The sequence below is a fragment of the Oryctolagus cuniculus genome, chromosome 5 (assembly GCF_051225735.1).
Source record: "Oryctolagus cuniculus isolate XC-2025 breed Fujian yellow rabbit chromosome 5, ASM5122573v1, whole genome shotgun sequence".
Classification (NCBI taxonomy): domain Eukaryota; kingdom Metazoa; phylum Chordata; class Mammalia; order Lagomorpha; family Leporidae; genus Oryctolagus; species Oryctolagus cuniculus.
In genome coordinates this window covers 38,674,701-38,680,700 of record NC_142871.1, presented here as the reverse complement: position 1 = coordinate 38,680,700, position 6,000 = coordinate 38,674,701, and the positions used below count along the sequence as shown (strand labels likewise).

Below are 6,000 nucleotides of genomic sequence, written 5' to 3'. Positions count from 1 at the left end.
GGTGCACCACACTTACAGCGTAGGGTTGCAGTGGTGGGAATATCCCCTAATCCAGTTTTACAGAAAACTTTACTCACTGGGTTGACCTTCATAAATGCATTCGTCATTTCTCTCCCTTCCGAAGTGGCATATTTCACTCCATGAGTAGGGAACCGTCTCCACTCAATATTATTTGGGGGCAAGAGGTTAACCTGAACCTCTCTTTGGTTTTGATGTTTGGAGGTGAACTTCACCGCTCGTCGAAGTCCTCAGCGTCCCAATTCACCCCTATTGTCTTTTCGCCCCCTAAACCGCTCTCCCAGAGCCCCCGACAGGGCCAGAACAGCGGCCAAGCGCCGCTGGGCGCTCTAGTGTAGACGGAGCGGGCGTTTCAGCGTCCGCTTCGGGTCAGGTGTGGTCGCTTTCGCGCAGCGCCGGCGCAGCCACCAGGGGGACCCCGACCCGCCCAGGTGGCCTCTGGTGAGAAAGCGTGCGAGGGGCGTGGAGCCCAGGGTCCTCTGACGCTTGCTCCCCAGAAAGCCCGGAATCGGCCTGGACTGCCCGCTCTGCTCGGGAGCACTGGCGAGGCCGGGACCCCTGGCTCCGGAAACGCGGGTCGCGCCGCGGCGAGGGGCGAGCCTCGGGGTGGGTGTGTCCGTTTCCGCCTGCCGGCCTTGCAGCCAGGACCCAGCGCCTGGGAGCCGGCACTTTGTTCCCGGGGCTGGGTTTGATCTGCGGGCGACCCCTGCTCTTAGAAGTGCAACTCTGCGGTCAGGGTGCAAGTCGGGCGGTTTGGAGTCCTGGAGCGGAGGAGGGGATCCTGTCCGCATCTCCCTGGAAGAAAGGCAGGCAGGGCCAGGGTTCCCACGAATCGCGGGCGGCGGCGATATTGGCTCGGTCCCGGGTCCCGTTCGGGTGGCGACGCTCTTAGGAGCCAGCCCCGCCCCTCGCCCCCAATCCGCCTCTCCGGGGTTTGGGGCTGGGATCCGTCTGGAACCTCGCAGAAAACTTTTCCCCTCCCAGCGGTCGGAGCTCCCTTTTGTCTTCCTGGGCGGCGGCGGCGGCGCCTGAGCTGCGAGTGCCTGGCCCCGCCGGCTCGCCGCGCCCGTGCCTTCCGCGGGCCGGCGTCCCCGGACCCCGCGCTCCGGATGGCGGCTAGCGGCGACCCCGCAGCCCGCGGCGGGCACAGTCAGCGGCGCACCCCCGGCCCCGAGGCCGCCCGCGTCCCCCCGGCGCGGAGGTAGGGGCGCCCCTTCCCCTCGCCCGCCCCCTCGCCTGACTCATCCGCCCGCGGTGACCGCGCCGCGTCGGCTGCCGGAGCCCCGCCGGGATGGAGAGGAAGAGCGCGGCTGCCCGCGGCTGCCCACGAGATTCCCGCTGACGCCCCCTCGCTCGCAGCTGCCTTCGCTCGTCACCGCAGGCGCCTGAGGTCCCGGGCATTTCCAGGAGTGACAGCCGCGAAAGGCGACCGGACCCCCGAGACCCCGCGCTCAGGACAGGTGAGGGGAAGGACTGGGCACCGCTGGGCGTGCGGAGGTGGGTGGGCGGCCGCTGCAGCGGGATCCGGGCGAGCCGTCAGCCCCTTGCGCCCGCCTCCGCTGTAGCCTCAGGAGTTAGGGCAAGCGCTACCTCCTGAAGTTTGGGAAACAAACCAAGTCCGCCTTCAGGTCCGGGCGCCTCGGTCCCCGGGGCGCGAGAAGAGCCGCGTGGGGCAGCCTCGGCGAGCGCGGAGTATCAGAGCGCCTGGCTGCAATCCTGCCAGCTACACCCTCCTTTGTCTCGGTTCCAGGGAGTCCACAGAGCTAATTGATGGGCAGCGGAGTACGTGGTGGTGCCTGCATAGACAAAATGGAGAGGCAGGACCGAGATTTGCACAATTCAGCATTATTCTTCTCCCAATAGAGGCTGTCCTGAAGAGAAAGGACCCAGGGCTTGCAAGATTTGCTCCATTCATCATTCTGCGCTCATTAATTGTGCAAGCCAGCACTTCACATTGTGTAGGCGCAAGCTCTGTGTGTTTACTGCTCTTTGGGGTGTGTGTTTGCGTGTGTGTGTGTAATTACTCTGTGCCAGGCACTGGTAATGTCAGAGAGGAAGGCAGATGCTTCACATATACGCGTAGAATTGAGTAATTGGAGCCATTCTCTGCACACCTTTGGTGTATTTAAGTAAAAATGTGTTGGGTTAAAGTGCCTTTTCTTTTGAAGATCTTCAGAAGTAGTTGGGGACAACTGCATGCAAAACATGATCAAGAGTCCATCAAAATTGTTATTTGTCAGTAGGAATATTGAACTCGCGGTTTGCAGTCGCACCAAGTTCAGAGGCTACTTTGCGCCGCGCTTGAGGCATTACTAGTAACAGAGCCTGTGGAGGCTATGTAGTTGGATTTTTGTCACTTCTTGCCATATGGAAACACTAATACAGTGACGTTCAGTCTGGTATTTAGCTTCTGATACTAGAACATTTTCACATTTGGTGAGAAGTGGGCTGAATTCTGAAACTTTCAAAACCTTACTTTATTTTCCTGCTGCTGTTTACCCACACAGAAGCATCTGATTGTAGTTTAATGCTTTTTAAGCAGCTCAAATGAAGAATCTGAGTCCTTCTCAATAGAAAATAATTCTTCTTTTCAGTGGAAATTGTAATTCTTTTGACAATTTAATGTTTAAGATTTTCTTTTTGCTCTGAAAAGTATATGCCCAAGTGTTAAGGATGGTTTTTCTCTAATGAAGTCTACTAGAGAGGTCATAATTATGAGATGCTTTGGCAATCATGTGTAGCCCTGGTTATAATTAGCTTTGTATCTAGGCTGGGAAAGCATTCAGCAAAAGAGGGAGTTGTTGCGTGGGAAGTCTTTGTATGTGATTTCCAGACAGCACAGAGAGACTTCTTTACCTGTTGCCTCTGAGGTAGAGCTATGTAATGCATGTGGAATCCAAGAGGCACCATAATCAGAAAGAATCCTGCAAAATAGATCATTCTTAAGAGGATGGCCTCACTTGTTATTGTAACTTGGAGCGATTGTCAGTGAAGCTTTTGTGTTCTCCAAGTGTTAGACTGCTATATTTGGACTTGGGGAGTTTTGGAATTTTGACAACAGCTCATTGAACAGAGAACGGTAGCTATTGACATACATAGGGCATGAAACTGAATTGACTGGTTACATTTTCTCAACCCCGTGGTGACCCTTAGCAGAAAGGACAAGAAATTTGTATTTTGCTTAGGAAGGCATATAAGGACAAAGATCAAAGCAAATGTCACCTTTCTCATTTCTTAAGTAAAATTAGAAGATAAAAAATAAGTCATCATAGTAATGCACATTGTTTATCAAGTAGATTGTAGAATTTAAAAGAGGAGGCAGTTTAAAAATAAATTTTTATAATGTTCCTCTCCCTAAATAGGAGACAGCATGGGGAGTCTTTGTCAATCCAAATATATCTCAAAAATAACTTGGGTTGGGACAAAAAAAAAAAAAAAAACTTGTAATGAGTTAGATCCTTTTTTTTTTTTTGCTTTTATTAAGGAATATATGATTTGCACTTTTGTCAAGTGTACATGCTGGTTCCTAGACATAGGATACATTTTATCTGCTAAAATCTGATATGTGCCCAAGCACTGAGAGCACTGACAAGCACTTGTGGTGCCGTGCTAGCAAATGGACACCCATCCAGCTTCTTGTATGAGAGTTTATAGACTAATGAGGAGAGGACTCTAAATATGCCACAGATCACCTAGCACCTAGGCTGGTCTCCGAGCACTGGGGGACCATTGCAGAATGGGGTGCAGTCTGGGGTTGAAAAGGGCACTGGATGGGTGAGTTGTCTTCTTGACCTACTTATGCCCTGAGTACATGACCTTGAATGAGTCCCTTGGTGCTGTCGTCTGCAGAATGCGGGCTGTGGACCAGCGATCTTTATGTTCTCTTTTCGAAATGCTGCATGACAAGTTCTGGTGGAATTAAGATGAAGGAGAAATCAGGATGTGTACGCGTGTGTTTTGGGGGGTCGTGTAGGAGTTGGGTGGAAGGCTAAAGGCTGTGATAGATGTAGGAAAATGGTAAAGGCTTTGGTACAGGAGGTCAATGAGATCTGGCCCGGGGCATCTGACCCATCAGTGATTCCCTGAGTTGACAAACATAATAAAATAAAGGCGAACTTGCACTAAATACAACATGATTTTCCATGAATTTTCACAAATAATGGAAATTGATTTTTCCTAATGACCCTCAGGAGTATTTAGAGCAGAAAGGTGATGAAAGCCAGGCTAGTACTACAGAGTGTGTTTGTACAGTACGCTTCACTGCCCTCCTGCAGGCTTTGGAGACCCTGAGTAAAATGCGAGAGAAAGGTTGGTGTCAGATTTTAGTGGAGGTGGAATTTCTGGGTTATAATTTAGGTTACATTCTGGAAGGCAAGGTTCTCCAGTTATGAGAGCAAGACTTCCTTATGCCTCGAGTTCTGATCATTGATGTTTAGTCTGATTGCACCTCTTTTGCACTTCCTCTCCACCTCACCTCCTTCTCTTTCCTGAGCAGGAATTCCGGGGGATTTGACTGTAACAAAGTCCTTGGTAAGATTTTCAAGAGCCTTGAGTGCAACTGCAAAAAGAAAATACCTGCTTCTCATATAAAGGTGAGAATTCTTTGGGTCATTGTACTGTTAATTAATGGGCTGTCTTCTAGTAGCAAGCTGTGTTTCGTAAACTTTGTCACCAGAGGAGAATTACATACTAGGCATAGAAATGTAGCAAGGTGTAAAGATAGGAATTCTATACATTCTTTCTTTCAGTACTCTCATCATACTGGGCCCTGAGTTTTAAGGGCACAAGGATGGATAGGGCCCCTGTTGCATCACCCTTCCTGTGTTCCTGAGAAGAGGAGTTGGTCAGGATTCATTTGATTGTATACACAAAGAAATGGCTTTTAACCATGTTAAGCAAAAAGGGACAGGCAGAAGGATTTATTGGCTACGTGAATGGAGAGTCCATAGGCAGACCTTGCTTGAGTCATGGCTGGAACCCAGATACTCACATGATTTTATCAAGGTTCTCTTTCCACTCCCATTTCTTGACTCCGCTTCTTTCTTTGTTAAGTTTATTTTGAGATCTTTCTATGTGCAGACAAGGTCTGTTCTCATTAGTTCCAAGTCTCTATCCTTGGGCTTGGAGTCCACAAGAAAGAGGCATCCTGTATCTTTTGGGTGTGTTTTATGTAAATCTCCCTGAGGAACTCAGTGATCCTGTGGATAGTGTCAGACTGTATCATGTGCCCAGCCCAGTGCGTATGTGGTTCTGGTGATAGTAGGATGGGAAGGAATGGGCTAGTATGGCTCTATGATGGGCATTTGTGTTTATACCACATAGAAGTATGGTTGTTTAAAGCAAGCAATTCTGTCAATCAAACACAGTATGTCTATTATTGCGGATAACTTCTCTCTCCATTTTTTTTAAAGAGATTTATTTACCTTAAAGGTAGAGTGACAGGGAGAGTGGGAGGGAACGGGAGCGAGGCAGTAAGGGAGAGAAAGAGAGAGAAAGAACAAGCAAGCTAGCTTCCATCTACTATTTCACTCCCAAATGACTGTTATAGCTGGGTCACTCTGATATGGAATGCCAGCATCACAAGTAATGGCTTAACCTGCAGTGCTGCAGTGCTGACCCACTCATTCCTTTTTTGTGATAACTCCAAACAAACTCCCTGTGTATGGAGTTTGCACTTCATTGTAGGCAATTCAGGTGCCCAAAGCCAGCAGATTCCAGAAATGGCACCTAACTTCCATCCAAGGTGAAACCCAGTGATGCAATAATGTCTCATGTCTAGACTTCATTGGAAGGACTGTCGTTTTCAGACTATGATTGAATGAGTAACCTGCCATTTATCTCTGTGTCCCTTCAGCAAACAGCCTTTTGCCTTGTTTCCCACCAAGGGATTTAATTTGCAGAAGCCCTGGCACCTAATATTAATGAGATTGGTGACCCTTACTTTGGGAATTGTAGAGCCAGGAAAGTGAAACAATGAACACA

At 49.5% G+C, this 6,000-nt stretch overlaps 1 protein-coding gene across 3 annotated transcripts in view; it reads left to right on the top strand.

Moving 5' to 3' along the window:
• Window positions 1-347: 347 nt before the first annotated feature.
• TMEM200A (transmembrane protein 200A) overlaps window positions 348-6,000 on the top strand; it is an 89,456-nt gene continuing 83,803 nt past the window's right edge. Inside the window, exons 1-2 of one of the 3 annotated variants that reach the window (XM_008263497.5) lie at window positions 356-1,478; window positions 4,514-4,610. The gene's annotated coding sequence lies outside the window, so the exon portion shown is untranslated. Of the gene's footprint in view, window positions 1,479-1,508; window positions 1,977-4,513; window positions 4,611-6,000 lie in introns of those variants that run through there. The other 2 variants (XM_089332690.1, XM_008263498.5) reach the window with 2 other exon arrangements.